Here is a 17527-nt window from a genome sequence, read left to right as displayed (position 1 = left end):
TCCATGGCAGTCCATATCTAGTGGAAAGTCATTTGTAGAAATTTTGTTTGGTGATATCAAAGAGCTTTCTTCCGATTCAAAGGATCTGATTCTTAGAGGGTCTTCATTGCACAAGTATGCGACTAATAAAAAAAAATCCATGTAAAGAGGGTGAAAGTAGTGAGGGAAAGGTTAAGGCAAAGAGGATTGATTCCATGTTTTTTTTTAAAAATAACATAGGAATACAGATATAGCTACGGTTATAATCCGTAGCCATAGATCGGCGGTGGAATCGCGGGATCTACGATTGATCCCCGAATGGGACAGCGAGTTGGGGCGGAATCGCGGGATTCGCGATTGATCGCCGAATTACTATTATCTATGGCTACGGATTATAACCGTAGCTATAGTCATATCCCTGTTTTGACATGTAAAATTTTATTCTACCTACATTTTTCTCTAACACATATTTTATATAAATATGTGTATATATATAAGCATATAAAAAAAATTTCTCTTTTTTTATTTCTCATTTCTTTCTTTATTCATATAACAAGAATACCTTCTAAAACAAAATTAGTTACTTGACATATCATATATGATTTTAGGGCTGAAGTGAAGCAAATTGACCGTGAAATGCGTGGAAATGACCATGAATCAACACGGACTCACTGGAATGACCGTGAAATGCATGGAAATGACCATGAAGTGAAGTGAATTGACCGTGAAATGCATGGAAATGACCATGAAGTGCATGGAAATCGTATGTGCTGGATTCAATCTTGATACATTTCAGTAGGTGCATTTGTCCACCCAGAGAGTTCAAAATTTTCTTCTACAGGAGGATAGAACGCCTGTATCGCATTCCTAAAAACAGTATATTAACAAGACTCACGGTTATTGTACTATCATATTCAAGTTTCAGGCCTAAAGCAGGCTACAAAATGCTTGGCGCGGCGGGTAGGAGATAGTGTTAAAATCAATGCAAAAAGCATCCTAATTTCCTAATGATATCACAGAGAATAAAAATATGAAGAAAACAAATATGAAAGGGTTCAGGGCCTTGTGCTTGCTGCTCTTGCTTGGACTCTTAAGGAGATGGCAAGTTTCATTTAACTTAGAAGTGAGTCTGGACACTGGAAGGTGAAGTCATTACAGTAAGAATGTCTGTAACAGAAGCCATGGCACTAAGGGCTGCTTTCAGTACATCTTGTGAACAACCTGGTTTCACAATGCACTTCACCTGAAAAGAAAAATGAGCATTAAAGATGGGAAAAGAAAACAGAACGCAATACAATCAAGAAAATACTGGACATGCGTGTCTTTCGTTTTAAATATAGGCCACCGGGTATTAAACAGATTCCTGCCAGTTCTCATCCCGACCCATAAAAGAATGGCTTAAATGGGTATTGGGCAGATTGTTGCGTGTGGGGAGAGAGTTGTAAAGAAGAAAAAGGGCTGCCTTAAATGACTTCGCCAGTAATTTATTGCAGCCATGAACAGTGACAAATATAGCAGATTTTGAAAAATTCATGATAATATCACAAAAAATACACTAAATACTACTATTGCAAGATTTTCAAAATACCAGAAAATTTTAATATATTGCGTTTTTTTTTTTTGTCGTGATGTTAGCTTGCAAATTGCAAAATAGTATAAACCTCAAGGAATTTGCCATGTGTGTGTGGAAAAGGTACTATGAGGTTGAGCTCTGTGGTCCCCGACGTGATGTGTGATGGACACCCACCCCATCAATCAGATGCCTCCTTCCATGGTGGGCCACAGGCCTAGAAATCAGAGCAATCCATGACTTAGGTGGGCCACACCATAGACAACAATTGAGAGTGGATATCCACCCATTGAAATCTTCATGATCATTTACATGGCCCACTAAGATGTGATTTAGAAATCCAACCCATCCATCATGTGTCCCACTTGGATGAGGGGTCACACCAAGTTTCAGCCGTATCCAAAACTCAGCTGATCCCAACAAGTGCTTTTAGATGTTTTAGGCATGATTTCACTGTTTCAAATGGTGTCCCACTTGAGTTCTGGATACCGCTGATTTTTGGGATATCCTGTAACCAAGAGACACCAAATGCATGGTGTGGATGTTCGATACACATCATGGTGGAGCCCACACAGCTTGACCTCATGGGAAGTTACATTTCACACACACACGTGCAGACAGATATATATATATATATATATATATATATATATATATATATCATTTTCGGGAGATTTTCCCAATAATATCCCAAAAAAAAACCTCACATTTTTTTAAATCTCCCTAGAAATTTCCAGGCTGAGAAATTGCCAAGAATAAGATTTTTATCACTATTCACACAAACACAGGGTGAGGGAGTGTCCTCGTCAATGAGAAATGGAAATAATATAAATTAATCTACCAGCAATTTATTTAGGCCTAGCAATGGGGTGGTCCTCGGGCATGGATTCTGAACTGGCAGAGATGGGTTTTATTCGGCTGGGCCTACTCAAAATATTGATTTTGCCTGGCCCAGTGCCAGCCTTATATTTATTGCAGCCATCAGCTGCGAATGTGCGCATGTGCACACACAGAGTAAACACACATGTGCACGTGCACACGCAGATCAAAATATCCTTATACATGATGGTATCTGCTTCAACCATAAGTACACACCACACACACACACACACGGATCAAAATATCCTTATACTATTATACATGATGGTACTGGCTTCAACCATGAGTATCAGTGTGGCCGGCCAATGAAACCATCGGGTATCAGCCATTTTCATATAGATTATAATGAATATGGATGCAGCACTCAGAAGGGCTATGAGATGAAAAAATGAAAAGTTATAAAACAAAAGCAACACAATTGGGAAGGAAACCTTGTCAAGGTACTCCTGAAGCTTCTTGATCCGTCCCATGTAGTCCTGATCTTCGACACACAGGGTCAGGGGCTTAGCATCTTAAACTGAAGAGGCCCTGGGTTTCGGTAGAAGTCATCCATCAAAAAGTTTGCGGCGTTTTGTCTCAGCATCCTGTACCAAAACCCCAATCAGCTCAAGGCAGCAAGGATTATGTACAATAGCTAAGATCTGCACATCTTTCTATTGGTCAGAAAGGAATGAAGACTAATCAAGCAAAAACAATGTGTTTTACTATTAGAATATCATTAAGAAGACAACATGTTGCTTTGCTGCAGATAACATTTGAGGAAAGAGCTCTTAAGCTACAGTATCTTTTATGATCATTCATTTCCCTTAGGCATCAATACTCATGGACTGCAGTTAGGACTTAAGAGTCCTACCTTGACTAATGAGAAGCCTTTCTGACATCACAGTGGTCTGACATCCAATTAGTGTGATTTTCAGCTTTAGTCCATTCAGAATGGAGGTCATGATTTGGACTGGTCTAAATTGGCTTACACGAATGCCACATATATCGATGGGTAAATGGTGATCGCATTATGCACACCCATGGCTCTGAATGTCAGTATCAGTTGGTGTATCGGGCCAGCGGAAAAATGATAACGGGGTTGTATCTGCCCGTATTGGTCAGAAGTTTTTTTAAGCAAAAAGAGGAAAAATTAAAAATAAAAAAAATAAAAAAAAAAAGAAGAAGAAGGAGAAGAAGAAGAAGAAAAAGAGATATCCAAGAATCTATCTTTTGTGAGTGTATGTGTTTTGACAATGTATTCAATGGTGTATCAGACCATTCTTTGATGAGAATGTTGTATGTCAATTTGATTTGGACTGGTCTAAATTGGCTTTAGTCCATTTAGAATGGAGGTCATGATTTGGACTGGTCTAAATTGGCTTACACATATGCCACATATATCGATGGGTAAATGGTGATGGCATTATGCACACCCATGGTTCTAAATGTTAGTATCAGTTGGTGTATCGGGCCAGCGGAAAAATGATAACAGGGTTGTATCTGCCCGTATTGGTCAGAAATTTTTTTAAGCAAAAAGAGGAAAAATAAAAAAATAAAAAAATAAAAAAAAGAAGAAGAAGGAGAAGAAGAAGAGGAAAAAGAGATATCCAAGAATCTATCTTTTGTGACTGTGTGTGTTTCGACAATGTATTTAATGGTGTATCGGACCATTCTTTGATGAGAATGTTGTATGTCAATTTGATTTGTTGAATGTCAACTAAATGGGCCCTAATTAAACACAAATCAAGCATGATTTGGTGAACTCGGGCCCATTACATTGAAATACAACAAAAAGAAGATGAAAATATAAAAATGAAAGTGAAGGTTTACCCTTCTCTCCGATTTTTCCCATAATGATCCACTTCGCTTCGTTTTGTCGAATCCCATTAAAATAATTTGTTTTGATCCCAAAATAGGTTTGGATCTAGCCTAAAATGAGTTTCTTCCATGGTTTAAATGGGGGGGAAAAAAAAAGACGAGTGAAATTTTGAAAAAAAAAACATTCAAAATTAGGCTTTTATGGGTGTATCGGCTTGTATCGGCCCTGTATCGACATTGATACGCCCCATATTGGTCAATACGGGTCACTTTTCTCATATCGGACCAATACGTATCACATTTCATCTAGTGTTGACATGGATATGATACAAACGATACGATACAGATACTCATATCTATGTGCACACCACAACACATCCTTTTTAGAAATCAAAAAATTAAAAAGAAATAAGATAAAGATAGCAAAAGGAAGCCATTTTTCTTTAATTAATTAAATATTTTACAAAGTTTAAATGAGTTCACAGGCTGTTGTACAAAATCATTTCTATTTAGGGCATGTTTGGATAAAAATCCATATGGTAATAGAAAAACTTTTTCCACTGAAAAGACGGTTGGACTGTTTGGATGCGTGGATTCCACAAAGTAATCATTAAACTTATCCACAATCAGGATTCTCTAGTGCCAAAAACTAGGTGATCGTTGTCTAATAAATCCGAAGATTCCACATTTCAACAATGTTCAAAGAAACAATCATTGGATAATCATTACTTTTTCCATAGTTTCCCTCTGATTCCTTGTATCCAGAACATGCCCTCAAGTATACAAGAATCCAGATTCTGAGGAAGATTTCAACAAGCAAAACTCCAGTAAGTCAGAGCAATAGAGACTTGGGGACATACTCATATGCTTTGCCTTTCAAGTCAATAGTAGCAGGGTGAACAGCAGGTTTGCCTATCGAGATGGCCTTAGGACCCCGCGACCATCGCTTTACAGTCATCATTGCCTAAGATCCATAGAAAACGCCATGTTATGCTTCTCCATTATGAATGATATCAAGGATAAGAAATCCACAAATGCTACAGTTAATACTTCAGTAATCAGAACAAGTTCATAAATTAGAGAGAGAGAGAGAGAGAGAGAGAGTTTGTCTTTATGAGAAAACAATACTTGTAAATTAAAAAAGAAATTTTCTTTTTATGAGAAAACACCATGAAGAATTAGAAGGCAGCACTGAAGATCCCTTTTTTCCTGTTGAGGTAAAAGGTAAACTGATTTCATTTTTGTATGAAACTTCCAATTTCTCCATTTTTGCTGCTGGGAATAATCTCTGACATTTCCTTGTAGAAATCAGAACTAACGAGCATTTTGATCTAATTAAATAGAACAAAGAACATACTGTAATTGGAGTAGCACCACATCGCCACTTGTTCAAGGGATTTTTCAGGTTGGTCACAGTTGCCATGTATCCATTCAAACCAGCAGCTAGAATGTGATAGCAGATGTGCCCAAGAACCTGCACAGATTTGATTCTTAATCATGCACAGATCATCAACATAACTGGAAAAGGAAAGAAAGCTGCTGTTGTTTAGAACATACATAGGCATAGTCACAGTCAAACTTCAATGGTAAAGAACCCCGGGCCTGATAGCCAAAGAAGTGGTAGATAGCATTGAATTTCTTTCCTTTGTAAGTACCTTCTTTCTGAACAGATCCACTAATATGTCAGTCTACCAGAATATTTAGGATAAAGATAATGAACCTACAACATTGAAGTTTACCAATCTCTTGTTCATCTCATTCTCTACCAACTGCACTAGGAGTTTCTCCATCTCAATCTAAACAAAAAGCGCAAAGCACAAAATCATGGCACCGTGTAACAAGGACTTGAAATAAGCAAGTTAACCATGTCAATAGACTCAGCATCTATGATTTTCTTTTTCTTTTTTGTTCCCAAATAATTTCATTGTTTTTTCTTGGTTTTCTAGCTTTGCTATCTCTGTTTTATTGTATTACCAATTCTCCATTAATAAGATGGATAGATAAAGCTTGCATCTGTGATGATGTCATCACCTACTACTCAAGTCTCCTCTCAGAAGAGAAGTGGATGCAGCCGAGCCCAGACAACCAAATGTTCGATAGGATCTTGGAGGTGGAAGCTGAGGCCCTTAGCATGCCACGCCCCATTGTCGGATGGCCTGGATAGAATACATACCTCAAGTGGGTCCCACTGGACGACTTGTAATGGAGTAGTCCTATACTTTAGTTAGTTTGTTTAGAAAAAAATAACTGTGAAATGATGGTGAAGTGAAGGGAATTGACCGTGAAATGAAACAGAATCACTGGAATTGACCGTGAAATGCATGGAAATGACCGTGAAGTGAAGGGAAATGACCGTGAAGTGCATGGAAATGACCGTGAATCAACACGGAATCAGCGGGATTGACCGTGAAATGCATGGAAATGATCAGTGACCACACCAGCTTCCCTCGAAACATGATAAAAATATCAGCACATACCTTATACCAACTTTTTTAGTTTTGCTAACAATGAAATTTGATCTGCATTTTCTACATCTCTTTCCACTTTAACCAGCCTAAATGAGACTCACCTGCCTTGTTGGAGTCTTACCGGTCTGAAACACCATATTGTTTCTCCCTAGTCACTTCTCATAACACCAACTAAATTTTTTTGTCCATGTTGTCGCTGTTCAAGCTCTTTCCATACAGATGCCAAAGTGACACAAAACCCATTTTCACTAATTTCAACCAACTGATAAAAATTCTTAATCATGTCTCTCACTCACTTCTAATGATACTCTATTTTCAAAGAATTTCTTATTCCTTTCCTTCTAGATCCACCAGATTATGTCAAATGAAAGCATCCTCAAAATTCGCCCTACTTAATTAAACAACAATTTCATCCAACCACCTACGACCAAGGCCACTTTTTTGGAGAACCCAACAAATTAAAAAGCGTTTGAAGAAGTTCCATATCCCTAGGCATTCTACAAACAAGATATAGGTGATAGAATGATTTTTTTATTTCTCTACACAAGTGGCACATTTCTTGCTTGCTGAGGTCATATCATCTTTGCTGAAATCTCAGACTCTTGAAGATCCCAGCCTTTTTTTTTTTCTTTTTGTCTCCTGAAAATATCTTTGGAGGCTTCCTGTCTCTTCATGGCACCCAACAATGTAATAATGACATTAAGTAAACATGGCAATTAGAAAACACTGGTTTGATGAGAGTAATTCAGCCTCTAGACAAATTGAATGTTTTTTTTAAAAAGACAAATTCAATACCAAATTGGCCTGCTCATTTTCCAGTTTGTCCCGCTCATTTTCAGCCTCTAAACACTGGTTTGTCCCGCTCATTTTCCAGTTTGTCCTGCTCATTTTCCAGTTAGGCCAGTTTGGCCCTCTTAATTTCCAGTTTGTCCTGCTCATTTTTCAATTTGTCCCACTCATTTTCTAGTTTGTCCCGCTCATTTTCCAGTTAGGCCAGTTTGGCCCGCTTATTTTCCAGTTTGGCCAGTTTGGCCCGCTTAATTTTCAGTTTGGCCTGCTCATTTTCCAGTTTGGCCCGCTCATTTTCTAGTTTGTCCCACTCATTTTCTAGTTTGGCCCGCTCATTTTCCAGTTAGGCCAGTTTGGCCCGCTTAATTTTCAGTTTGGCTCGCTCAATTTCTAGTTTGGCCCGCTCATTTTTCAGTTTGTCCTGCTTAATTTCCAGTTTGGCCCGCTCAATTCCCGCTAAATTCACTTCACTTCACGGTCATTCCTGGCAATTCCGTGTTGATTCACGATCATTTCCATGCATTTCACGGTCAATCCTAGCGATTCCGTGTTGATTCACGGTCATTTCCCTTCACTAATTTTGGTTTAGAATGTATTCTTGCTATATGAATAAAGAAAGAAATGAGACAAAGTATAACTGTGAAATTTTTTTAATATGCTTATATATATACACATATTTATATAAAATATGTGTTAGAGAAAAATTGTAGGTAGAATAAAATTTTACATGTCAAAACAGGGATACGACTATAGCTACGGTTATAATCCGTAGCCATAGATTCGGCGATCAATCGCGAATCCTGCGATTCCGCCCCAACTCGATGTTCCATTCGGGGATCAATCATAGATCTCGCGATTCCACCACTGATCTATGGCCACGGATTATAACCGTAGCTATATCTATATTCCTTTTTAAAAAAAAATATAAATGGAATCAATCCTCTTTGCCTTAACCTTTCCCTCACTACTTTCACCCTCTTTACGTGGATTTCCACCAATTGGCATCATCATGGAATATCATCATACACGTGAACTCTATGGGTGGGCCTATAAAAAATCTGGCTTCTACTCAGCACAGGCCGAGCTCATTGCCAGACTTCATGATCTCACTGAACATTGTAGAAGGTTTAAAAAGAAAAAAGCATTACCTCTAAATCTCTTAACCTCCTGATTGTAATCAACCAGCTTCTGCTCAATCCTCTTCCCAGCTATGAAATCAAAGGCTGCAGAAGGAGCATTGTATGATATAAACTCGTCATTCAAACTTGCCAATCTCTGACATAGCACCTGATACTGCTTTCCTTCTTCCACATGCCTGTAATACAACTTGCATCAAAGATCAAACATCATCTGTGACATCAACAAGAGGAAATATACAATGCTTGGAAGAATAGTGAAATTAACTTCATCTATCTCTACCTTTCCCCTGGTATATAATATACATGGATCATGTTTTCACTTTCATTCACTCATTCACTCTCCCTTTAACACTGGAAATGAACGGGGGGGTAATTGACCGATGAATGGAAGTAAACCTGTCAGAAGAACTGCAGTTCACCTTTTCTGCAGCTACTTTTGATGGAAGAGAAAGATATAAAAACTAGAAAAGAAGTACAAAACTTTGGATATTCTTGTTCAAAAGATTCAATGTGAATACGCTCCCAAGCTTTGGATATTCTTCCCTTAGCATCACGACCGGGCCTTTCATGAACCGAGCAAGTCCCCCAAGAACCGGCCACGCCTTGACAGTAGGAGGGAGACGTTTCCTAGCTCTAGCAATCATAATGGCGGAAATGACTTTTGCAAACACAATTGTTGCTAGAAAGATGAGGCCAGCATTCATGAGCTTATTCTCCTTCAGTGAATCCATTGCTAAAAAGGCGAATTAAACCAGATTCTCAAAATTGAGCTACGGAACCAGCAAAGAAAGGCCTTCTACCACAGCTGCTTTATCAGAAGAGGAAATACAGAGCAAAAATCGCAGAACAAAAAAAATGTTTCAGTCTGAGAAGTTCTTACAGAAAGACTTCAAATAAAATTCTGCAAAAAGAAAAAAGAAAAAAGAGAAATAGCAAAGATACACAGAACTCTAACAAATAATAATAATAGTAACAACAACAACAACAAGAGGAAAAAAAAGAGTTAAATGTCCCAATGGATAATTTCAAAAAAATAAAAATAAAATAAAATAAAAAATAAACTCACAATGTAGCAAGAAAACTAAAGAGAAAGTACATATGTCTAAAGCTATTTTGCTAGATCTAATTCATATATATATATATATATATATAGGCCACCTTTTCTCAACATACCAAAATAGAGGGGGAGGCAAAACTCTTTTCTTTCAAAGCCCCAAAATGCCTTGTTGGGGGACGATAGCCATTCCAGTTGGAAGTCTAGAGAAGTTGTAAAAACAGGAAATTTCTGGTTTTGCAGGATTTCTAATCAAGAGTATAAATTCCTGGAACTGAAAAGAAATTAAATTAATAAATAAAAAGACCAAAAGAAGTTTATGTGACTTGAAGCAACTTATCCCACTCTATTTGTTCTCAAAACCTAGTATGCTAAAACCATACAAAAGTCATTAGAAATCAAATTAAGATTATTACTAGGGTAAACAGAACTGTAATGAAAAATATGCAGAAAGAAAAGGCAACCTAATTTACACAGATCAAAAGTAGGAAGCAAACCTGCCAATTGGTGTCATCAAATAACAATTAATACCAGCAGTGACTGGGGAAACTTTCTAGAAAACTAACAAGTGGAATCTATTTTAGCATATTGATTCCAGTAGAAAATTAACAAAAAAAATAATAATTGTAAAAAGCAACTCAACAGAGCACAGTTCAGAATCTTCAGATTTTCTTTTTATCAATAACCACAAAAATTATAGAAGCTTAGTTCAGACCATTTATTATAGTATAATGCAAGGACTGCACAAAGAAAAGAAAACCAGTGCCTAACATACAAAGAACAGACCATAGCAAAGGGCAAATTGTAATCAATTTTAGTGAGAAATTGCAAGAAAATTACACAGACGCATTGAAAATTGTGGAAACCAACCAGTGGACCTACTTTAAAATTCTGCAGAAAGGAAAGAAGATCACAAAACCGAACATGTGAATATCAAACAGCAGCAAAATATGAAACTACTAATAGACTTGACTCTTGAGTGAGAGATATTTCATAAGCAAACCTTGTAAAATTGCAGTAAAACTCGATAAAAGCAGTTCAGATCACAAAATGATAGCTGAAGATTAAAAGACGAGCACAAAGCAAATCTACCAAGGGATTATAGAGACAGGTTTCCAAAAAAATACAGAAAAACTCTGATACTCTGGCAGAGTGTGATGGATGATCCACATGCACTTAGAAATTGCACATGTTGCATATGAGTAGTCAAATTAAGCTGTCCAAATTATGTTACCCAGTGTAGATGTTTCATGAACCAAAAATTGAGCTTATATGATTATCTGACCATCAGATTGGTGGACATTTATTGGACAGTTAACAATGAAAAATATCTAACTGTCCCATTTACGCAAACAAATGTTCGCGAGCTAGAGGTTAGGATTGTTTGTCCAATTTGATATTGGGATTTTGGATTTGCCCAGTGGTCCACACAATCTTTTCTGTTTATTTGAGTTGATGTCTCCCAAACAAGCTACTCCGTGGGCATTTCCTCTCTTCGCTGGAAACACCAACCAACCATTGAGAGTTCTTTTTGGTTTTTCACACTAAAAAGAGCAACAATCCAAACAATGGCAAAAGTAAAAACAAATAAATTTCCGTGGAAATTTTAGTTGCAAAACAAATTGCAGACTGTGGATTCCATCCATGATTTTCACATTTTTAGTTTTCCATGGAGGTTTCCAATATGCACATTTTGGATTCTTCCTATCCAAACAGGCCTGACTATGAAAACTCTTGATGTTCTAGATCAATGCTATCCTTGATGACCAGAGAGGTGTTGGCCGGTGGATATCAAGGTGTCCAATGGCTTAAATCCTTAGTTGCACAAACCTTCTACCTAGGTGCCACTCCCACTAAAAATCTCACTCCCCTCCCAAATTTCTCTTACATATAGCCAAAGCATTTCTCCTCTTCAATGCAAGAATTTATGAACTTAACAGGTTAATGGAAGTGTTGCAGCTGCTTTTCAAGCAATGGCCCACTAGATGAGCGGTTTGCATGTGGTTGAAATAATGCAGTGCTCAATGGAAAGCAAAATTTATCTAGGAGTACTATCATCCCACACCATTAATAACATGAAGAAAAGGAGATTTCATAAATTCGTGCAGGGTAGAGAGGTGTGAGAAAATGGGGTTATATATAACTCTAGTTTTGATCTAAATGGCCCTAGTGGCACTTATACTCCCATACTAACCCTATATGGGTCATTTTTGGTCAGTAAGGTCACTTGACCATGAAGGGAACGCCCTTGACCGAGAAATGCATGAAAAATGTACCTAAATAAGACTTTAACTTCACTACTAATCTTATTACAATCATTCATTCAATAACTCAGAGAAAAACTATAAGCAACTGTTTTTCCTACAAGGACTAGCAAATCTAACAAAAGTACATTTTTATGCCCTTTAATCCCATCGACAAGCCTTGCACTGTACTGATTTTTTGAAGCATGCATAGTGATTTATGTCAAATGAAACTGGAAATTGAGTGGGACAAACTGGAAACAGTGTTGAATGAGCGTCGACCATTAAAAACTTTTTGGGGGTCCACTGTGATGTTTGTGAGAAATCCTACCTGTCTAAGTTCATTCATAGGGTCACAAAGACCTGGATGAGGAAGAAAAACAAATTTCAGAATGATCCTAATCTTCTATAACACCAAAAAGGGTTTCAATGGTAGACGTTCAATTCCCCATTGCCTTTTACAGTGTTGTCTATTCGATAGTTAGATCTATCTTATTTTTCGTCTCAAGCCTTAATATGAGCTCGTCAAATAGATGGACGGTTTGGATATAACACAGACCTCATGATTGGACCCACAAAAGGACGTGGGGATTACAACAGCAAAAAAAAAAAAAAAAGAATCGAAAAAAAATGAAAGAGGAAAGAACCTATGGCTACGGTTTTCTATGGCTACAGATTATAATCGTAGCCATAGATCGGCGATCCACCGCAGCTCCCGCGATTCCACCGCAAGTCGCTGTCCCAATTGGCGATCAATCGTGGATGCGGAAATTCCACCCCTGATCTATCGCTACGGATTATAACCATAGCTATAACTGTATCCGTATCCAGTCTTTTGTTTTTTTACATGGAGAATTTTATTTTACCTACATTTTTCTCTAACACATATTTATATAAATATGTATATATAAGCATATGCCAAAAAAAAATTATCGCTTTTTTTTTTTCATTTCTTTCTTTATTCATATAACAAGAATATCTTCTAAACCAAAATTAGTTACTTGACGTACTGTATATGATTTTAGGGCTAGAAGTTGGGCGGGCTCAACCTGATGAACCTGTGGCCGACCCAACATTGGGTTGGGCTTGGGCAGGATGTATCGAGTTTGGTCTTGGGGTTGGGCCATACAAACACCAACCTGATAAAACTTGGGTTGAGCTCGGATTAAGGTCTTGGGTTGCCTGACCCAACACGAACTCGATTAATATATAAGTTTCTTATAAATTAATTATAATTGAGTGCAGATCATCTGTGTTGAAGGCAAAGGAAATTCCAATGCCTCCCCTCAAGCTAACAAGATATGCTGGATTTCCCTCTCCCAAATAAATTGCTTGATACAAAATACGACTTGTAATGGAGTAGTCCTATACTTTAGTCTATTTGTTTAGAAAAAAAATGCATGGAAATGATGGTGAAGTAAAGGGAATTGACCGTGAAATGAAACAGAATCACTGGAATTGACAGCGAAATGCATGGAAATGACCGTGAAGTGAAGGGAAATGACCGTGAATCAACACGGAATCGACGGGATTGACCGTCAAATGCATGGAAATGATCGTGAATCAACGCGGAATCACTGGGATTGACCTTGGAATGCATGGAAATGACTATGAAGTGGAGCAAATTGATCGTGAAATGCATGGATATGACTATGAAGTGGAGCGAATTGACCATGAAATGCGTGGAAATGACCATGAAGTGAAGGGAATTCACCATGAATGCATGGAAATGATCGTGAATCAACACGGAATCGCCGGGAATGACCGTGAAATGCATGGAAATGATCGTGAAGTGAAGCGAATTGACCGGAAATTGAGCGGACCAAACTGAAAAATGAGCGAGCCAAACTAGAAATTGAGCGGGCCAAACTGGAAATTAAGCGGGCCAAACTGGAAAATGAGCGGGACAAACTGGAAAATGAGCGGGCCAAACTGGAAAATGAGCGGGACAAACTAGAAATTGAGCGGGCCAAACTGGAAATTGAGCAGGCTAAACTGGAAAATGAGCGGGCCAAACTGGAAATTGAGCGGGCCAAACTAGAAATTGAGTGGGATAACCTGGAAATTGAGCGGGACAAATTGAAAATTGAGCGGGCAAACATGGAAATGAACGGGACAAACTGAAAATTGAGCGGGACAAACTGGAAATTGAGAAGGCTAAACTGGAAATTAAGCGGGACAAACTGAAAATACAGTGGGACAAAGTACAAAGTTCATTTCACTATCTACCAAAATTACATAGCATGCTATACATCCACCCATGTACTTCCGGCAAATATGCAGCAAATTTTCAAGTATGTGCATTTCAGTCCAAGTTCTTTCTCAAATTACGATAGCCTTGAGAGGGTTGATCCGAGGGATGGGTTGACTGCAAAAGGGCCGATTAAAACTATATTGGGTTATCTTGCTGGTTGGCATAATAATTTCAGAACCAGTAAGATAATCCAATATAGTTTTAATCGACCCTTTTGCAGTGAACCCATCCCTCGGATCAACCCTCCCAAGGCCATCGTGATTAGAGAAGGAACTCAAACTGAAATGCATAGACATGGAAATTTGTTATCACTCCAAGATTACTGTAAACCTCATACAATGTATATAACATGAAATGGTACATGAATGGGGCAACAATGTACAAAGTATATTCAACAATGAAATTAATACTCCATATAATACAACATCTTTCCAAAAATCCTCCCATGCCCTGGACAAATATCATCTACGGACTAGAGACAAGCAATCATATGCTATTGACTTCCTCCAATCGGCAGTGAATTTTTACATGTCTGTTCCCGCCAAGGTGAGACCGTTACACAAAATGTCAATGAATTTCATTACCAATATGCCACAGTCATAACCATTGTGCTGCTTCGGCGCAGATTCATCCACTCTAACGGACCAATTCTTCCCTTCAAGCGCAATGCTGTCTCCAGTGGCATGGAAGAGAATGGGGAGTGCATCAATCATGTTCTTCATCTGCTGCTTATACTTCGGCATTACATTTGTGCATAAGCTATCTACAACAACGATTTCTCTTATTCTAGGATAGATGACCAACAAAAACCAATGTGAATTTTCATGATTTATGGGCGCATATACCTGTCCATGATTCACAAAATAATATATTAGTCAAAACATGATAGAACACATAACAGTAACAAATGATGTTCTATGACGAGTGCATTACCCGTTACCAAATCGCTTTGGCGTATGGTTTATCTCGCTGCTTGGCAATTGTGTAAGCTGTGGTCAGCTAGCCTATTAGCAAGGCCCGTTCTGATGTTGATTTCGAGGCCCGATATGCGATCAAAACCGGCAAATACCCCTCAAGGCTTTGCTGTTATAAACATGCTCAAAGTTCAATACATGTAAGAAAATAAAATCTTCAAATAGATTAAAGATTGACGAAATAAACAGTTACTGTAAAATACGTAGGACAGAACTTGCAATCCTGGCGATATGTTATTGAAAGGTTGTTATGCCTCTTTTCAAGGAACTTGATGTATGTGTCGATAGCCTTATCAATAGGATAGTACGATTTAGTCATAGATTAATATAACAATTAATTATATGTCAATCAATGCATATAGAGAATAAATTAGTAATGATTACCTTGCTATCAACCCACGCATCTTTCATCCATATCGTACTAAACCATTTTCATGCTGGGATGTCCTTGTTTCTCTCATACCAGTCCTCTACCTCTTTCACCTCATGTGCGGATAATGCTCTGAAAGGATCCATATGTAAAGGAAATGGTATCGGAGAAGTAGCAAAGGCGGTTACTTGGTTGGGTTCAGGAACCGACCCATGGGTTGTGTCGAATGCAGACAGGGACAAGTACGGAGACATCTTGTAATATGATGGCTTCGGTATCCTTTTAGTTCTTCTTTCATAAACGGGATGAGAAGTGGATGCATTTAATACATTACCTTTGGCATTACTATACGATTGCACATCCAGATCCTCGTATCCAGGTTCTTTATCGTCAATATTATTTACTTCCCCTCTATTCCTCAACTCCTCACCCTCCTCCATCACAAAACGTCCTTTTTGTGTACGACTACCTTCCTTCTCCTTATTAAACTCCTCCCTCTCATTCGCTAACTTTTCCTTCTCCTCAAAAAATAAGTCCTTCTCCCTCTTAAATTGTTCTTTCTCTTTCAGTAAGGTATCCCTCTCATTAAACATTGCTTCTTTCCTCCTTATCTCTTCCCTCTCTTTTCTCAATTCGTCCCTCTCCTTCTTCAATTCCTCTCTCTCCTTCTTCAATTCCTCTCTCTCCTTCTTTAACTCTTCCCTCTCAATCCGACATTCCTCCATAAAAAGAACATTCTTCATAGTACCCACCCTCGGTCCCTCTCCCTCCACGCCTTTCTTATCATTATCATCTGACTCGTCATCCTCTTCATGATCAATCTCATTACCCTCCTCATCCTCCTCATCATCTTCCTGAGTCTAGTGAGCTGCAAAATGTATACATGGATATGTCAGAGTAAGGATAACTTAACAATGGTAGATAAAATATATTTCATTTTTCACAACATCTCACTTGGAAACTGTCACGCACCGAGTGAACGGCATCTGTTTCCCATTCTCGTAGTGTTGGTTCTAATTTCATTACTACTGATGTCTGCAAAAGAATAAAGAGTAATATTAAATATAAAAGCGTATACGTCAAGTTAAGAAAAGTAAATGGAAGAGATATATATATATATAAACTTACAGCTTTACTCTCAAAAATAGCATGTATTCTCTTGTACCTCCAACCCTTCCAGCCTCGATATTGAATGAAGCGTGGAATTTGATGGGGAACATATGAAACAACACATTCTTGTAGGGCTGGTAATATCTATACTGCCCATACCTATTAGAATGAAATTGCACCGGTTAAAAATCCAAAATTAACTATAGAGGGAAAACATATAGAAAATAAAAGGTGTTCTTACTTGTAAAGGAAGGACACAACCATACACAGTGTACCGAGGGGAACTTGAAGCGGCAACGGCAGATTCGATTCCTTGCGACATTGTATTGTATCCCAAACTACCCCAGGGATACCTATAGAAATTATCTAGCGAGTCCACCAGATGAATATAATCCATGTTACACCTGGTTTTCGGTTCGTTTCCCCTAAGAAAGTACTCCACAACTAGAAGTAGGGCAACCTTCACGACGTCTTCATGCTTATTGGTGTCAACTAATCTCTCAAACACGTCCATTAGGTGCTTCTTTAATACTAGATATTCTTTAAAGTATTTGTCTCTTAATGTACTCGTAGTGCAAGAAATATTTGGTACAGTAAGATCTCCAGTCTTAAGATCGGTAATGAGGGCGAAGTCCATCTCGGTAAACTGTAATCGTCTCCCCCTGATCTCAAATACTAGATCACCTTTGTATCTTACAAGAAGAATGTGAAATAGAGCCCCTATAAATCTAAATGATGTAATATGCAATAGAAACGAGAAAGGGGATTGCCTAAACAGATTTAGCCGACTATCGTGCTTCTCTACTCCACCCTTCACCTTGTCAAACCACCATGTCAGTGTACACCTAGATGTTGGGTTAGAGATTATAGCAGAATATTCGTCGCCTGCAGAGATGAA

The 17527-nt window shown here is 38.1% G+C and overlaps 1 pseudogene; it reads right to left on the bottom strand.

Annotated features, from left to right (window-relative positions):
* Nucleotides 1–860: 860 nt before the first annotated feature.
* LOC131238919 (pyrophosphate--fructose 6-phosphate 1-phosphotransferase subunit alpha-like) lies at nt 861–9355 on the bottom strand (annotated as a pseudogene).
* Nucleotides 9356–17527: the final 8172 nt, after the last annotated feature.

Source organism: Magnolia sinica, chromosome 3 (assembly GCF_029962835.1).
Source record: "Magnolia sinica isolate HGM2019 chromosome 3, MsV1, whole genome shotgun sequence".
NCBI lineage: Eukaryota > Viridiplantae > Streptophyta > Magnoliopsida > Magnoliales > Magnoliaceae > Magnolia > Magnolia sinica.
Note: the sequence above shows the minus strand (reverse complement) of the source record. Positions and strands in the feature narration are given on the sequence as shown.